The 19,226-nt window shown below is 35.9% G+C and overlaps 1 long non-coding RNA gene across 1 annotated transcript in view; it reads right to left on the reverse strand.

Annotated features, from left to right (window-relative positions):
• The window catches only part of LOC135274016 (uncharacterized), a 692,063-nt gene that overhangs the window by 537,495 nt on the left and 135,342 nt on the right, over nucleotides 1–19,226 (reverse strand). The window lies entirely within an intron of this gene.

The raw sequence follows: 19,226 nt of genomic DNA on the forward strand, positions 1-19,226 counted from the left end.
CATTTGCAGGTCAAGCAGGAATCAGTGGACAAGACACATCCTCAGTGAATCAATGCCATTTGTTACTCAATTGGTAACAGTCATAATCATACAAAATAAAAGGCTGCTTCAGTGTCTTAATGACCAAACCACATGATCTCTTTTAGCACTCATTCAAAAATTCAGTATTTAATGTATTTAATCTTCAACCCATAAAAATACATTTCCACTGCAGCAGGTCAGGGGGTGTCCAACTTCCTTGTGAGGCTGATTATCAATAATAATGTGATCCTCTTGGACTGAGCACACATCTGAGCTGAACAGTCTTTAAACTGTTTTTCATAATAGTGGTGATATGTTTGTGTGGATATGTCTGTACTATTTCATCTGGTTAGTTCTGGACACAACAGATTTGTTTGTGAGATGCCTGGCTGAAGCTAGGCATTCAGTCTGTGACTGTGGAATCCTATGCAGATATTAATAAAGGCAGAAAGAGGTGAGTAATTTGCCCAGTTCTCCACAGAGACCCCATTTAAATAACACAAAACTAACCATAGTGATTAAATGAAAACTTATTTGTAGACAGGATAACCTATTGACTGAATTATCTTTTGCAGATATCAGCTGGATAGATTTCAACACCAGCATTGACTACAGAATTTAACTGATTTATGATTGTTAACACATGAATATGACCACTTATCCATTTGCCTCAACTTCCATGAATGCTATCTGAATTGTTTGTTCATTTATTTACTTATTCAACAAATATGTGCTGGGTGCTGGGCTTGGTGCTGAGTACTCAGTGGAAAACAAGGCAGAACAGTCTCTTATTTAGATTTCTTAATCTAGTGGGAAAGAAACAATAAATATGTAGTAACAATAAGTTGTGAGTGCTAATATGGTAAAAATTCCTAAGAAGAACTTGATCATAATGGCCACAAATGGACTGTTCTCCATTTTCACTTTGGTGCCTTATCACCTATCTTTGCCCAGTGTTATTTGGGATTTCATACATATTATACATACTCCCTCAACTGAGAGGGAACTCACTCATTCTATTCAAAGCAACCTTTCAGCCACACTAGACGAATCACTATGGTGTGTTTTAGAACCAGCTCCCATGTACTTAATTCTATCTACAGATAGAATAATAACAGCAAAACCTAAATTTTCCCTTCCGAAGTTTCCTTCATATCCTGACTATCCACTTCCAAAACAGAGATATTTCAATTTCATCAAGAGACATGGAGGTGTCCTTTCTGCCATACTCAGGCCTTCCTGCAAGATAGGATAAAAATGCTTGGGTAAAATGCAATCAAAGGAATGAGTTATTTGTCTGCATCTTAAGATGACTTGCAGGGCCCCTCCCAGATAACTTGTGAAACAGAGTGCATATCTTTCATTATTAAAGCATGCCACCCCTTCAATGTTTTTATTGCTCCTTGATTGGAATACAATAAAACTCCCTAATCTCCTATCAGCTGAGAAATTGGGTTGGCCTCCAAAATTTACTTCTACTGCAAGTACAATGAAACTGATTTATAACTATATAGATTACATTTTTCAGCAAAACTATGTCATAATGAGTTGGGTTGCACCTGGGATTACTGTAGGACAGTTGCAAAGAAAACCAAAACTCTTCACTTCTGTGTATTCACTACTGGATAAATTTACTGGGTTTCACTGTTTCATGGCATGTGTAGCATAGACTGTATTATTATTAAAACAAAAGCAATTTGCATTAATTTCATATTAGAAAAGAAAGAAGCTAAGATGGGAAATAGTGATGTTTCCAATACTGGCTAAAGACATTAAACAAGGTAGACAGTAACCTGAGTTTTTGGTTATTTGTGGTTCTAAAATCTTGTGAGTTTATTTTTCTATGCAAAAATGCATCATTTTCATGTTTGTTAATATCCTCTTATAAATATTTTAAATGGAAATTGCAGGATATACTAAGAATTGTTTACTGCTGAAATTTTTTGTTGTTATTGTCAACTATGGGCATGTCAGTGTTCTGTGAGTTTCCTAATTCCCTCAGAAACATTTTTTACACCACATTAAAATGATAGAATTGCTCAATTTTGAGGCAAAAAAATCATAATTAGTCTGTATAGTGGTTAAAATGAAAATATCATTTGCAATGACTGGAATTTCTTTTTTGGCCATCAGTCAAAACAGTCAAATAAGTTAAAGGCATATTGGAACTGGACCAATGTAGAGAGAAGTTTTTGTTATTATTATTTTTTGATAACTTTTTGCCTTATGCTGCAATGTAACAGGCTCTAAATAATATATTAAAACCCAAAAGCTTTAACTGTATGAAAAGATTATATAAACAAGTCCTGGTTTTTAAAATGGGGAAGGAGTTTTACATCATCTCTTTTTGCCAAAGGGATGATGTCCATTAGCTGCTCAATCCCTTTGGGTTAAAAGGCTTTTAAAGCCAGTTTTCCTCTCACCATAACAGGCAGTTATTACTAGCTCCCTTAAAGGTCCCCAGAGGAAAGCAAAGAGAATATATTTCTCTCTGAGTGACTCGGGGGAAAAAAGGCCTCAAAGCCACAGGTGGTTTGGGGTTTGGAATTATTCACATGTAGCATTCACCTCCTTGGCTCCTTCTGGGGACACAGGACAATATTATGATAAGAAAGATCTAGGTTTCAAGTTCAGCTTGGAGGCAGAAAACAATTCCTTTTTCTTCTCTCTGTGTTTGGAAAATAATAGACTATTGACATGTCTATTATTTTCTATAATATAATGCATGTCCTGGTTTGTGTGGTTTTGACAGACAATAAATTAACATTTAACTTATAAGGCTATTCAAGATTATGGGATAAAGAAAGAAGTCATTGATTATTCTACAATATAAGGAGGAGTGATTATAATCCTACAATATAAAGAAAAGTGATTATAATTTTTAAAGCTGAATTGACACTTGAGCTTGAACTACCTAATTAGTCGTTTCTTTTCATAGCTTTTGGGGGAAATCTGACTAAATAGATGAAAGAAGAGTTTGTTCTTTTCTATCAAAAAAATTAAAAGTAAAAAGATCAATTTCTTACATTAAAAAAGGAATTTTTGAACATTTTTCGTAAGCATTTTTACTTAGACATAATTCAGTACAAGAATAAGTTATTGTGCATCTACTGCATGTGTGATTTGGGGAAAGCTATTAACCTTTCTATTCCTCATCAATAAAAAGTGAACTGCAATGGTACATTATGTCATGAGGTTTTTGAGAGGATTTAGGAAGTGTGCATCCTTGTGAAGCCCTTAGCAGAGTCTGGCACCTTAAATAAATTTGATTTTTTAATGTGTTTGAGGGACTGGCCCTCTCATAGTTCACCATCTAGCAGCAGAGACATCAACAAATTATGAGACTATGTGATAAGTGCTGTAAAGAAGACGTGAGATAACTGTTAAAGGAACACAAGCAATTACTTCTGTAAAAGTGGGAGCAGGAAGGTGAGATAGAAAAGGTTGCACTTGAACTCAGTCTTGAAGGATAATTTTAATTTAATATGCTTGACAAAGTGGGGGAAACCATTTCAAATGGAGGGAATAACAAGGTGGGCAAAAAGCAAGATTTTAAAGCTCATGATATGTTTAACATAGGGATTCACTAATCAGAGAAGCTTATGTGGTGTGGCTACGATTTAGGTACTGAAGTGGGAAGGCTGTAGAGGTGAAAAAGCAGGACATTTGGAGGTTTAAGTCTTTATTCTGGCCCTTACTAGCTCTATGGTCTTAAACAAATCAGTTAAACTCTTTGAGTTTCAATTTGCTTATCTGTAAATTGAGGAATAAGTAATAGCAACATTTTAAGATTTGCTTTGAAGATTAAATGAGATAAAAAATATAACTATTATTTATTAAGTACTTACTATGTACCAAGCTCTGTTCTAAACACTTTTCATATATTAACTCAGTTGATTGTCACAGTAATTAGATGCTATTATTATCTATACTTTGCAAATGAAAAAATTAAAGCACAGAGAAGTTAAGTAACTTGTACAAGTTGGCAAAGCATAGCTATAAAGCATTTAGTACAGTAAGTGTGAACTTCCAAAAATTCTGGCTATTGTTATTGTTATTACTGCTGTTACTGCTGGAGTTTTTTTGTTTGTTTTTTTTTTTAATAGCTGACCAAGGTTAGAGACTAATGGGAGCAGAAGTGACTGAGCAGAAACAGAGCTCCCAGCCTTCACAATTCAGCTCCACATTGCTGCTCTCTCTCTCCTTTCTCACTGAGAATCTGAAGGAAGCAAAGAATAGTAGTAGTTCTAATACCCCTCTCTGCTTTCATATAGGATTGTATTGCCGCAGAAACAGGAGACTTTATTTGATTTTTCAAATAACTTTTTAGAAGAACATTGCTTAGATTTTAAAAGTGGGTTACACAGTTCACACCAGGTGGGTAGTTTTACCTACATCTGGCTCATATTATTCAGTACTAAATCAGTTTTGTCACATTCTATGTAAAGTGGAGATTTAAAATTCATGATTATCATAGGCTGGATACAGTCTTTTCGTGGAGTCTTGTCAAGTCTCCCTTTAAAGGTCCACCTTACAGGACCATTATTCCCAGTCCATGTCCCAACTAATTACACTTCTTTCCCTACTGTGAAATTGCTCTACAGCCTTCTATAACACTAGTGATTGTAGCTACACATAGTAAGGGGATGATTCATGGAGAATACAATGGCAGAATTACCCTATCAATACTGTTTGCTTGGTATTTGCACATCACATGGTCCCCCCACTTTTCTAACTGTTGACTCGTGGTCAGCTGTTGACACACCTGGTTATTCTTCACTGAATGTTTGTAGGCTGTTGTTTTGGCGGTTTGAACCTCTTGCTTTCAATCCATTTGGGCTGGGCTTCCTTCTTTTTATTTGACCTCCTGCTTTACCTCTTGCTGGCATCTTAAATAAATTTTATTTTTTACTGTGTATGAGGGGCTGGCCCTCTCATAGTTCACCATCTAGCAACAGAGACATAAACAAATTATGAGACTATATGATAAGTGCTGTAAAGAAGACATGTGAGATAAGTGTTAAAGGAACTCTTGTGTCAAGGTGGTTCCAACTTCTAACATAATAGCTGCTGTCTTCCTCCTATGCCAGCTTGGTGCTGTCTGTGGTCTCAGTAAACATAGCTTCTATTTTATTACCTTATTCAGTTAAGAAAAGCTGTCAGCCTGGATGTTAGGCAGTGAGCTGCTGATCAGCTACAGGGCAAGGTCAATTCATTTGACCTCTTAGTCTCTTCAACTGTGTAATGAAGGGGTTGAGCTCTAAAATTCCTCTGGCTTGAAAAAAATCAATGATTTGCCCATCTGGGTCACTGATATTCCCGGTATGAGTAACATGGCTATCCCGAATCAACATAGTTTCCCACAGCTGACACTGGTCCACTGAAAGTCACTTCCTATGTATAGTATTCCAGCTAACTAGGTTAGCTAACCTAAGCAGTTGTAGGCCCAAAGTGATCCCTGCTTATTGATGTGAACACTGGAGAATATCTACAGCACATTAAAATACTCTTTCACTGGGAGTCTGCTTTTTTCATGTGCCAACTTCATAATAGCACTTTTAATTTTAATCAGACAGACTTGATATTCTGCCTCCATTTCAGATAACTAAATTATGGATATTTGTGCCCTATTATTTCTTTGCATTTTATTCCTTTTATTTCCTTTTCATGTTCTATCTCCAATTATAAACAGTTCATGGATTTCTTTTAGAGGGTATCAAACCTGTTTCAAGTTTCTGTTTCAAACATACAAACCATAAAATTTAAGAAGACGTTTTAATACCACCACAGTTTTCAATTACAGAAGGATTCATTTTTAAATGGATATTTACATCTACCATATACAAGGAGTTCTACAGGGTTCTTAATAAATCCTTTGATCAAACCTGCTATTGGCTTGGGTTTTAGTTGTAGAGACTTACAAACTGAACATAAATCTATTTTTCTTTTTATAGATGTTTTTGTTATGCCTAACATGCATAAAAAAAAATGGTTTTAAAATTTAACCCAATGCAAAAGTGTTTTCTTATCTTTAATTACACACAAGGGTCAGATTTAAAGTCTATAATTAATGGTGCAGTTTTATTGATACTTTCTGATTTATATTAAAATGATATATTATAAAACATTCTTTTTATATTTTGAGTCTAGTGGCTTGTTGACTTTTAACTAGAAAATATATTCTTATTATGGTAGTAATTTTTAGCTACCGTTAATAAGAAGAAATTTGATGGTAATATAGTAGGGAAAATAGTCATGCATCCTGGAATTTATGATTCAAAGAAACAAGTGTTCCTATTTTTAGATGGTCCTGATACATCCACAGAGCACTGGAAATTCGGAACAATTATTGCCATCAATGCTTCTAGATATAATGCAACTCAGTTCCTCGATGCAGAAAGAAACTGTATTCTTCTCTGTGGTGCTATTATTTGTTACGCCTGGAAGGTCTTGAGCATTTTCTGCAGTGCATGAGCTCCAGTGCTTTGCGTTTTTATCATAGGCATAAAAACTGCCATTTTCAGGAAGAAAAAAAAAAGAAGAGAGAAACACATTTTCTACTGTATTGAGTCTTAGGAAGATTTGCTTTCTGTTGTAATTTTAAATCCAACTTAAATTGTACGTACATGAAAAAATAGATTCTCATAAATATTCAACTGAGAAACATTCTATTTTAAACCAACTAAAACTACACTTATGTTGATAATCATGATCAATTATAATGTGTTCATTATAAGGACAAGAAGGAATATAAAAGGAATATAAAAGAAATATTCCTTCAGCTTCTTGACTGAGATGCTTCTCCATGGCAGAAGACAGAAAAACATAGTTAAATATATTTCACCATTAGCAGCAGAAACCAGGATGTATCATGTACATAATCATCAGAGAGAAGCTACATTTAAAAATGAGACAGAATGGTAGGAACTAGTGACACTTGAAAAAAAAATCATGAGTAGGAGAGTTTGAAAAGTTTGAAAGGAAATTTTAAGAAAGTATGAGACCAATTTTTTAAGTGGTTTAGAATTTGACCCCACTGTTTAAGAACCTTCAGTGTCTCCCTATTACATACCTGGAACCAAATTCAAGGCCCATTAGTAAGAGCCTTTATGATATAGCTTTATTTTCATCTATCCAGATCCTTCTCTCATTCTTTTCTATTTTCCATTTTTTATCACCATTTCATAAACACACACACACACACACACACACACACACAGCCCTACCTCTCCTGACATACAGATACACACTTCTCCCTCTCTCCCAAGCTATCCAACTCAAGCTATAGACCCATTCATCTTTAATCACTTTGACCCACAAATTAATTTCTCAGGTTTCTGCATGCCTAAATTATGTGTAACCAGTGTGCGGCTTTACATGATGTGATGATGTTCTCTAATTGCTTCAGATTTCTCTAGTAAGATTGTAAGCTCATGGGCCTTGCCTTCTACCTATTTTCTGTTCCCACAAAGTATCCTAGATTAATACTAGGCAATAAGTAAATGCTTAATAAGGAGAAATATTATTTACTTATGACAGAAGAGAAAAAATATTAATTTAAAAACGTCTTGTCTTTTCTATCTCTTTTCTAGTACTCTCTTTGCCCTTGTCCCAGTTGGGATGCTAATTCAAATATTATGTCCAGAACAGGGGAGTTCAGTAAGAAAGGAGGGAGAAAGAGAGAAAATCTGTAATCACAGTCTAGATAAGCCTGCCCTCTCCCCTTTATAAATGAATATACTATAATATTTTAATGACAAAGTAACTTTAAAGTTTTCTTTAATGATGATGAATTCTGAACTATTCATACTTTGTCACCTCACTCCTTTATGATTGGTTTCAGACTAATGACCTATAGAATCAGAAAAGCTGTATGACATTTTCTTTATAGCTGCAATTTTCATATAAACACACTAAGCCATATTGAATAAATATGTTCAACTTTTAAAATATTTTTATTTTAGAACATTTTTCATATTGAACAATATTCACAGATGGGGAACATTTTATTAATCAAGAATATCTCTTAATCTATGCTTCAATAAGGACCTAAATTAGACTCTATTTAATAGATAATTCATTGCAACTTCAAAAATGTCATCATTTAGAAATCAGTTAAGCTGTAGTAGAATTTTTTTAAAGCCACACTAGCACATTTAAATCACTGAGAACAAGATCAAGAACAAGAGTTATGCTTATCAAGTATAAAATATTGCCTTAACATCCATATATATTCCCCAATAATTGAAATAAATTTGTAAAATGTATTCTAGAGTAACCCAATTTTTATCAGATGTTTCAAATATAGTAATTGAAAAATCCCTCTGAAACATCATTAAGAATATGACCCCATAATTTCATATTCCATTTTATGTGCTAAGAATATTAACCTAATAGCAAATGAATTTATAATATATATCTAAGTATACTTTAGAATAATTTCATTTCATTTCAAATAGATTACAGACTGTTAACATAAATGCTGTTGAGTTTGGTGTATAATGGCATTTGTTATTTTTATTAAATTATTGTTATCATGACCATAGTTATTTTAAGTCAAAATAAATGGGGACAATTTGAGTGTCAGTTGGACATAAGCGTAAGAAAGCCTTATAATTTTAATTTATCTGAGAAATAAACACCCTGGGTATTTATCAATGATAAATAAAACTGGATAGTTGGAATTCTTGATTTCACAATTTTTTTTAAAAGCAAATGTAAGTTCTAGGTGGACATATGCCCATTTTTGAAGCTAATACCTTTTTTTATACTAAACCCTTCAGTTTAAAAGTTCTTCAGAGAATTAAATGATTATTAGAGTCAGGGACAAATAATTATAACCTTTTATTTTGTCAAAGTGTTATAAACTCTATTTCTCTATTCAGTTAACTGAAATAGGCTGTGGTTTGGAATACTGAAGAAGGGATCATAAAGAAGATTGTTCAATTGTTGTAAATCACTTCTTATTCATTCATTCAACAAATATTTATATACCACCTACATATGTACATTACATTATACATATTAATATGGACAGCTGATTATCTCAACTCCAAAAAAATTTTACCTTTTTAAAAAGTATTTTTGTAACTAATGTTCCAACTCTCACTTTCAGATTTTAATCAGTAAAGAAGATAAAAAATCATCCTACATATTCATACCTGAAACATTTTGTTTCTCAAATCAGGATAGCAAGTGCTCTATTCTATTAAAAATGATAGGATTCAGGGCATCTTTACTTAAGCAAAAGACCAGTTATATCATAAAAGTGCATTTTACAGATAAATGTAAATAGGGGAACAAGACCTTTGGCTTCTAAGCTTACAGTGGTTCCCAGATATGTGAGGATGTGGTTTTGTGCAGTGATACAATGAAGTGATTTGGCTGACTAGCTCCCCAAGCTTCCAGGTAGAAGTCAAGTTTCAGCCACATAGCAAGACTATTCATCTATTAGGACTATGCTGTTTGGTATATTCTAAATTTGGTAAAAGGGAAATGAACTATTATTGATTTGATTGGTGTTAGTTTTTAAATCACAAGGAAAGGTGCCCAAAAACGGACAGCAGGGGTTTATTTTTTAGCTTAGGAATATTTACCCTGAAGCCAAAACCACCTTTTCCATAAATATAGTCAGTGCTGGACAAGCATATGAGAAGAGCAGACTTGTGGCTGGACTGGATTCTTATGCTGGTCACTAAGCATAGTACAACACTATGGATCTGGAAGGACTGAGACTGACCCACTGGTAGCATCAATCCCCTTCAATAGTCAAGTAACTTTTTATTTTTGAAACTTTAACAAGCTGACACTGAAGTGGAGGTAAGATGAGGGACAAACTGGGCTCATTGGAAAGCAGAAGAAATTTACAGAGACCTTTTATTTCTCTGGGGCTACCTCTATCTCTCCAGACCACAATTCACCTGCCTTCCTTTTATAAAAGGGCTAAAGGCTAATATCAGCCTACCTCCATCATGTCACTGTCAAACACATCAGCAGTTGTTTATTTAGCTCAAGAGATTCAAATGGCTGTTTTGAGTGACCATTGCCAACATAAGCATTTCTCCACTGAATTTACTTTAAAATATTTTTCTATTTTGCACAAATTGATATTGCTTTCACTTTGAATTTCTATATTATTTCAAAACTTTTAGTGAGCATCTTTTTTTCAAGAAATTCACTTTTTAAAAAGGCACATTGAAAAATGTGCACTGCATTCACTTTTGAAGAAGGCACATTGAAAAATGCAACTTCCTATTTCTTTTTCCTTGTCACCATCATACAGACTTGAAATTGTTAGGTGCCTCTTCTTTGTAAATAATTTAACATAAAACAAAGATTTTTCCAGGCTATTGTGGTATGAGGGATTTACATGTGAATGGAAGCCCACAGAAGGGCACATCAGTGACCACAACAGCAAGGCCACCCACCCCACACTGCCCTCAGGAACTCAATGACTTGGTCTCACACATCAACCAAAGTAATAGAAGAGAAAACACAAAATGAAGGTTATGATTCTTCTTGATGAAATAAATGGCACCATGGGAAGAATAATAAAAATAGCTCTTCAAGGTCTATCAAAATAAAAAGTAATTTCTAAGGTATAATGCCACAATAGGGATGATTTAATAGGAAAATGGAGTCTGAAAGGCTCTGAAGAGAATGGACTTAATCATGTCTAAGCTTATGAATCTGATGAATATTCCTACACAATAATATGACAACAGATTGAATACTTAATATAGAACACTACATTATTTCAGTAAAATAAAAGGAATTACAAAGTCATTACGTAGAATGAAATTTCAGAAACACACAAGTATTGTTTTCCTAGCCATCCTGAAAGCTTTCTCTGAAAGTATTTATGTGCTCCCAGATTTTTTTTTCTTTTGAGACAGAGTCTCACTCTGTCACCCAGGCTGGAGTGCAGTGGCGCAATCTCAGCTCACTGAAGCCTCCACCTCCCAGGTTCAAGCAATTTTCTGCCTCAGCCTCCTAAGTAGCTGGGATTACAGGTGCCTGCCACCGTGCCTGGCCAATTTTTGTATTTTTAGTAGAGATGAGGTTTCACCATCTTGGCCAGGCTGGTCTTGAACTCCTGACCTTGTGATCCACCTGCCTCAGCCTCCCAAAGTGCTGGGATTACAGGTGTGAGCCACCACGCCAGCCTCCCAGCTTCTATATATTACTAATTAATGGGTCACTTTGGTTTGTTTATTAGCATAGAACAAAAACGTTCTATGGGGAAAAACGTTATTTAAACTCTTCATAGGGATTGTATGTCCAAAAATGTATGTGTATTATTTATATTTTTACTTTTAAATGGATTACGCTGGTGATATGGTTTGACTGTGTCCCCACTCAAATCTCATTTTGAATTCCCACATATTGTGGAAGAGACCTGGTGGGATGTAATTGAAACATGGGGGCAGGTCTTTCCTGTGCCGTTCTCGTGATAGCGAGTAAGTCTCCTGAGATCTGACAGTTTTATAAAGAGGAGTCCCCATGCACAAGCTCTCTCTACCTGCTATTATCCATGTAAGACATGATTTGCTCCTCCTTTCCCTCCAACATGATTGTGAGGCTTCCCCAGGCATGTGGAACTGTAAGTCTATTAAACCTCTTTCTTTTGTAAATTTCCCAGAATTAGGTATATCTTATCAGCAGCATGAAAACGGACTAATACAACTGGCATATTTTTAGAAATATGTCTTTTCACATGTCATAACAGGACAATGAATATGGTTCTATCCAAGAGCCAGAAGACCTGAATTCTAATTCTGATCCTGCCACTAACTCACTGAGTGACCTGCCAATGTCAGCTAATCTTTTGGGACCTAATGTTTCATTATTCTCAAAACAACCTCTGAGAAAAACTCTGTTCTCATCCTCAGCCAGTTTATTTCATTGTTTCAACTATGCCTTTTAAATCTAAGATTAATATAATGAAATTTTCATTTATATTCACTGCACAATTTCTTTTAACTAGATTTTTAATGGACCCATATAATAACAATAATCCCTACTTCCATTAATATGGTCTGAGAAAAGTTACAGAGATTCTAAATGTGTATAAAGTACAGAGATTCTAAATGTGTATAAAGGATCTACCTTATGCACAGAAAGCCTTCTGTGTGTGTGTGTGTGTGTGTGTGTGTGTATGTGTGTATTTATATATGTTCATATATCCTGAAAGCTATACAAGCCATAAAATGATTAAGGAGAATATTTTTTTTCATTGGGAAGAAAAATAATAAATCATGTCATTATCTTAAGAGAGGTAAAGAATGATTGAAATAACAAATTAGATGGATGGAACACATGACACCTCCAGATTCAGATTCAATGGGGACTTCAGAAGAAGAAGCCATGTATTATTTTATTCATGGTTATAGGAACAAAGTACCTATAGAGACAGAAACTAAAAGCTAACAACACAGAATAAAAGCAAGGAAAACTTTGATAAGATAGAAATAATTACAGTTTTATAAAACCTGTACCTCAAAACCTATCATCTCTAGCAAAAAGGTATGTTATTAATCTAGTCATAGAGAGTAGAACCATTACAGGTAAGGCATCAACTTGTAATATGGATAATGGCTAGTTAAGGCTAACCTTAAAAAGAGTAGATGGCCACGTGCAGTGTATTACTTGAAGGACCATAAAATTCTTTCTCCTGAAATACTTTTTTACCTCTTATCTGGCCTGAAATTTCTGCAAGATGAGTCACCTCCAGCAGGACCCTGTGAAATCATACATGTGTAACATCACTGATTTGAGAAGATCCCACTGCCCAACTCATCCTCTGAAACTACAGAGAGACCTTGTCCTATCAATTGTCCCCACCCCACTCCTGGAAGTTTAGCCTCTCTTCTTCTGCTGGCTTTTGCTTTCTTGTTTTCATCATTTAAATATGTTCATGCTTCTCTTGCCTCAAATAAAGGATGAAAAGTCCCTCAATCCTACATCTCCCTCCTGCTGCAATGCCTTCTCGCCTCTTCCCAATCAAGCATCATCTTCTAGTCACTCTTCCACCCATGGCAGCCCTGTTTCCTTCACTACTTCTATTCCTAAGGTCACCAAGAACATTAGGTCTGGTAAATCTAATGATACTTTTTTTTTTAATGAGACAGAGTTTTGTTCTTGTTCTCCAGGCTGGAGTGCAATGGCACAATGTCAGCTCACTGCAACCTCCGCCTCCCAGGTTCAAGCGATTCTCCTGCTTCAGCTTCCTGAGTAGCTGGAGTTACAGACACCCAACACCACTACCAGCTAATTTTTCATATTTTTAGTAGAGATGAGGTTTTACCATGTTGACCAGGCTGGTCTCGAACTCCTGACCTCAGTTGATCCACCCACCTTGGCCTTCCAAAGTGCTGGGATTACAGGTGTGAGCCACCACCCCTGGCTCTAATGACACTTGTGAATCCATGGGGTTGCCTGATTTCTTAATGTCATCTGTCACACTTTACTGCTCTGTCCTTCTTGTCATACTCTTTCCTTGGCCTCCACAATACTATGAGCATCTGATTTTCCTCCTGCTTCTCTGGCCAGACCCTTTCGGCTTCCTTTGCAGGTTCCACTTCTTCCTTAAACATTAGTATTTATTCTTAAGGTGTTATCATAGGTCATTCACACCTCTCTTTTGATACTGTCCTTGGAAAATCTCATACGTGTGTGTGTACATATATAGTACGTGTGTGTGTGTATATAGAGTATGTATGTGTATACATATAGCATGTATGTGTACATGTATATTTTTTATAATCAGCTATATTAGGGTCACTGTTAACTATTTCAGCACCTTTGTGAAAACTAGACAAAGATACTCCCTCCTTACTTAACATCTGCCTGATAGCTTTTATAAAGAATATATAACTATACAATATCTATGACATCAACCTAAGATGTGACACTTTTGTGTAGTGCCCAACTCACACAAATATATGGGTATGATTACCAAAGATGTAATACTAGCTTCAGATACAACAATAGCTAGCACTTAAGACTTACTATGTGCCAGGCATTGTTCTAAGTATTTAACATATACGAGCTCATTTAATCTCACAACAATCCTATAAAGTGGGTACTATTATTATTCCCATTGGACAGATGATAAAACTGAGATAAAAGAAGTTTATGTAATTTTCCCAAGGCAATTAAGTTTATAAGTGCTGAGGTCAGTATTTCAACCCAGGTGCCCTTATACAACACTGCCTGCTGAAGAAATCTCATCTGACATCTCTCGAGACCTGAAATTCATCATGTACAAAACTGAGCTCATCATTGTTTACCAAACCTGCTTCTCCTGAGTTCTCTGGATGTTGGTCTTGCTTCATCTTTCTCACTGTTGGTTGCTGATCTATTTAATAAAATCTCTCTGTTGCCATCTATCTCCTAACCTGGCTTCCTACTGATACTCGTCAATCAGAAGACTAGAAAGGAAGTATTCCACCAGAATGTAAGCTCCATGACCTAGGGAATTTATCTTTTTCACTCTTGTATCCTCCATGTGAAGCGAGAGTTCTTGGCACACAATAAGTGTTAATAAATATTTGTAGAATAACCGCCTTCAGATAGGAGCTTACCTTTTATTTTTTTTCACTTGCCTTTCACATTTTCACTTGACCCTCCAAGTCCCAGCCAGATGCCCTCTCTGTGTACCTTAACACATGATCCAACCCTTAGTACAATCAGTCAGAATACCTAGGCTGGGCCCTGTCTTTTTCATTCACCATTTAATCCCTAAAATCCAACACAGTGCCTTGCACAGAGATTATTCGTATTTGTTGAACAAATAAAGAAATGAACGTATGAATTATTACAGATTTCCTCTCCTTCTCTGGCCCATGCCATTTCATTGCTCATTTGAATCACTACAGAAGCCTTCTAGCTGGAGGGACTGTGTCTACTGTTGCCCTCCTTCCAAACTGTTTTCTGTATCTGTACTTCCTCCAAAATGAGCTTTCTAAAACTAAACTTTATAACGCTTCTGCCCAACTAAAAACCGTTGAATTGGCCAGGTGTGGTGGCTCATGCCTGTAATCCCAGCACTTTGGGAGGCCAAGGTGGGTGGATGAACTAAGCTCAGGAGTTCAAGACCAGCCTAGCCAACATGGTAAAACCCCGTCTCTACTAAAAATATGAAAAATTAGCTGGGCATGGTGGCAGGTGCCTGTAATCCCAGCTACTCGAAAGGCTGAAGCACGAGAATCTCTTGAATCCAAGAGGCAGAGGTTGCAGTGAGCCGAAACAGCTCCACTGCACTCCAGCCTGGGCAACAGAGCGAGACTCAGTCTCAAAAAAACAACCCTTGAATCACTTTCTAATGCTCTTAGGATAAAATCTAAACTCTTTGATGTTGCTTTATAAAATTACCTGTAACCTGGGCCCTGTGTACTTCTGTCACCCAATCTATTTTCAGTCCCTGTTTATATTTCATTCTCCAGCCATGCTAAATGTTTCCCATTGCTATGACCAATGGATGCCCTCCCCTCACTGAGAGCTTTTGTACTTGCTTTGGTCTGGATCGCTGACTTCCAACTACCTCTTTCTCTTGGTTAAGACATAATTCCTTCCAGGAAGCCATTCCTATCCCCTCAATTCCGGATTCTGGTGCACATCCTGTTCTTTCTTTGCCATAGAAATTATTAACATACAGTATTTCAGTAGTCTACATCTTCTCCTCTTCACTGTAAGGTCTCTTGAGACAAGTGCTGCATCCATTTCATTCATCACTGATTTCCACAAAACCTGTTACAGTGCCTGGCAACTGGTAGGTCCTCAGAATACACTGGTTGGATAAATACTATCCATCATTTTCCCATCCATTTAGAACAGTTTCATTGTCATGTTGGATGGCATAGGAACTTGGGCATGAAAGAAGAAAATAGGGGAGAAATAAGTTTGGGAGATGAGGTTTGGTGTTAGTTTAAAGGCAAAATGTTCTGCACTAAAATTAGTGAATTACATACAAGTGGAGAGGACAAGCTGAGGAGCTCAGTGGCCTTAGGATATGATCCCAGTAACCACAACAGGACAAGGAAGACTGAAAATTTCTGGGGACTTTAAATTAAGCTTGCTCAATGAGAGGCAGGAGTCTTTGAAGACAAGCTTGACTGTTAGCTCTGAAAATCCAACACACAGAAGTCAAAGAAAGGATGACAACAGCTAATTCTCTCTATATATAATTCTATATATATTATTTATGTATTTATAAATAAATAAATAATATAACATTATTGTAAGTGTTATTAATATATTATTTAAGTATCATATATATGATATGATATATATGATAAATAAGTAAGTTGATGGTTGAATGAGTGCAGATTTCTTCCAATTCTCCAATAATGCACTTGGCTTCTGGGAGGCTCACAAGAGAGTAACCCAATCTTCTGCTGGAAGAGCAGACCATGGCAGTGAAGAATCCAGAGGGAGGCAATATAGTGCAGTGTGAACTTGCCTTCTTTCCTCCTCTCTCCAGATACATCATAAAGTTCCAAGTGAGTTATAGCTATTATCTCACTAAATTCTCTGTGAAGAAGGCACTACTATTAATCTCACTTTGCAGATGAAAACATCAAGGTTCTGAGAAGAAAATAACTTGCTAGTGATGGATGGTGTCAGGATTCAAATATATGTCTGCCTGCCTTGTAAGCTCAAGCTACTGCTCACCATGCTCTCCTGCCGCACCTCATAATCAACATCATATTCTGGTGCTTACTCTCTGCCATATTAATTGCATTAATTACCTAATTTAGCCACTTCCTACTGTAAGATATATAAACTGAGACTTAGAAAGAAAAAGTATTTTGCCTAATGTCAGACAGATAATAATAATTGAAGCTGGATTTTAAACCTAGATCTGCCTATATCCAAAGTCCAAATGTGTATCCTCTGGATTATTACCTCTGTTTTGAAAAATTAATTTTTATTATAAGAGGGGTCTTGGGTTAGGGCCACATGATTCGTAAGGGTCACTTGGACCTAGAGTCTGCCAGTACTGAGCTAGAAGAGAACGGCTTGAGTCCTGCATGGAGACAGCTGACCATGACGGATCTTAGTAGGACCCAGTCAGGTTGGGATAAGTGATGAAGGCATGAGGGAGAGGCCTCGGAAAAGAAAGGACAGAAAGTTCAGGCAATCTGGACAGAGCCTGTCCAGAGAACCAAATGGTTCCAGCAACACAGAATTGAGAACCAGTCTAGCTAAGATATCAAGCCAAGAATGAGTGGCTGCTGACAGAAATAATTCAGGGGAAACCAGGGATAACAAACTTATGCTAAATACTTCAAGTTTGTTTAGCAAAAGCTCTGGCTATAAACCAAGACACATTTCCATACTTACTCATGTTTCCCTTTCTGTTCATTTTACATCCCTTAGTTTGGTCATTCTGCAATGTCACGATGAGACATAATTTTCACTGCTCTAATCATTTAATATAGAGCATTTCTTTTAGGTTATAGACACTGCTATATATGCTACCGTATCACCTAAATGAGGAAAGTAGAGGAATGATCTCTTTTTCAATCTGGGAAAGTAGCCACAATATGGCGTGATCTAGAAGAGATCAGCAGTGTGATAACTGTGACAGATTTTTCCTTTCTCTCAGTTTGCCTTGTTTTCTCCAATGTTTGTAATGCAATCAAATTATATTAAAAATAATGACTGTTAATGAGAAGACTTAAATTAGGCTGTGAACATTTTTCCTAATATGCTAATTGCCAAGGAAGAAAGTCTATGTAGAAACCCAACTGGAGGATCTACCAAATAAGGAAGAGGAGCTTTAGATGCAAAAGTGCCAACAACAGCAAATTTCTTTGTTTGCTTGTTTGTTTGTTTCACAAGTTCATACATGGAGGTGGTGGGTAGTTAACAAATATGTTAACAGATATTTGTATTCTCCTCCTTGTTAAGAGTCTGACAATAAGGTGTGATGGCCCCAGTGATAAATTCAATATCAAGATTCAGGAGTCAGGTTGTAGATATACCACTAACTAGCCTTGCAGCTTTAGGCAAATTTCCCTTCTGTAGGCATCTTTTGTCTCATTGGTAAAAACAAGGTATTGGGATACAGGGTTACTAAGTTCCCTTATGGTTCTGAGATATGGTGATGCTAAGCAAATTGATTCTAACAGCTCTAATAGTTTAGGTAGCTGAGTATTGAAATCCTGACTGCGAACCTAGCAACATGACAGTAACAGTTACTAGGAGTAATTCATATCACAGGAATTCCCATCTGTTGGCCATTCACCCCCTCTTCCTTCAACCCCTACTCCTTAGCTGTTTCCAAACAAAAAATAAGGCTAGAATGAAAATGGAAGCCAAATTCCCTGCGGCACCCTGAGAGTAGTCCTGTAGCACCTGCTTCTCTACTCTGTCCATTAAAATTAAAAATAATATCTCCTATGTCCATCTGGCATCATTCAAAGGTTGCCAACCTGGCTTCATTCATGGGTACTAAATCCAGACTTTTATCTAATACAAATTTTATACTTCCTATTCATAGACCCAGCATGAATGGAATCAGCAGATTTTGCTATAACTAGTTAGCTGCATTTAATTCAAATAAGCAAACCACAAATTTCATGTAACCAATTTTGCTCTATATACTTCAAAACAGATTACAGAAAGCAATTTAAATTTTTGGAAAAGATAAGACAATTCCAACAGTGCATAGAGTTTTAAAATAACTAATAATTTGAGATCTAAGTCACATTAAAGGACGGTTAGAAAATAATAGATAAGTATTCAATAACAAAAATGGAAATTATAATTTAATTGGATGCATATAATTCTATAAAATAATGGCAATTAATCTTTTTAAAATAAAAAGTGACTGTGGCTATTTACACAACCTTGGGAAAGTTTACAATTAAAAAGGTCATAAGGAAACCGGAAAACAGTGCAGATTCATTCCAATAAAAATAGTAGCATAAGTATGACAGGACTTCAAAAACTTGTGGAAAAATAGAATTAAAATACATAAATAAGAATATAAATTTTATTTCTCAACATAAGCTCCATCATGTTTAAGACACTTATAAATGATGATATCAGTCATGTAGTCCATATTGAAAGAACTGTGGGTCCTGGTAAGTTAATCATGTCAATAAAGTCTTTTTTACATTATTAAAGAAGTTAGGAGCCAAATCAGGATGGTAAGGTGGATGACAATGATTGAAACTCTTGCAAAATTGTCCTTG

This window comes from Aotus nancymaae, unplaced genomic scaffold (genome assembly GCF_030222135.1).
Source record: "Aotus nancymaae isolate 86718 unplaced genomic scaffold, 86718_ANA_hifiasm-v0.15.2.pri h1tg000002l, whole genome shotgun sequence".
Taxonomy (NCBI): domain Eukaryota; kingdom Metazoa; phylum Chordata; class Mammalia; order Primates; family Aotidae; genus Aotus; species Aotus nancymaae.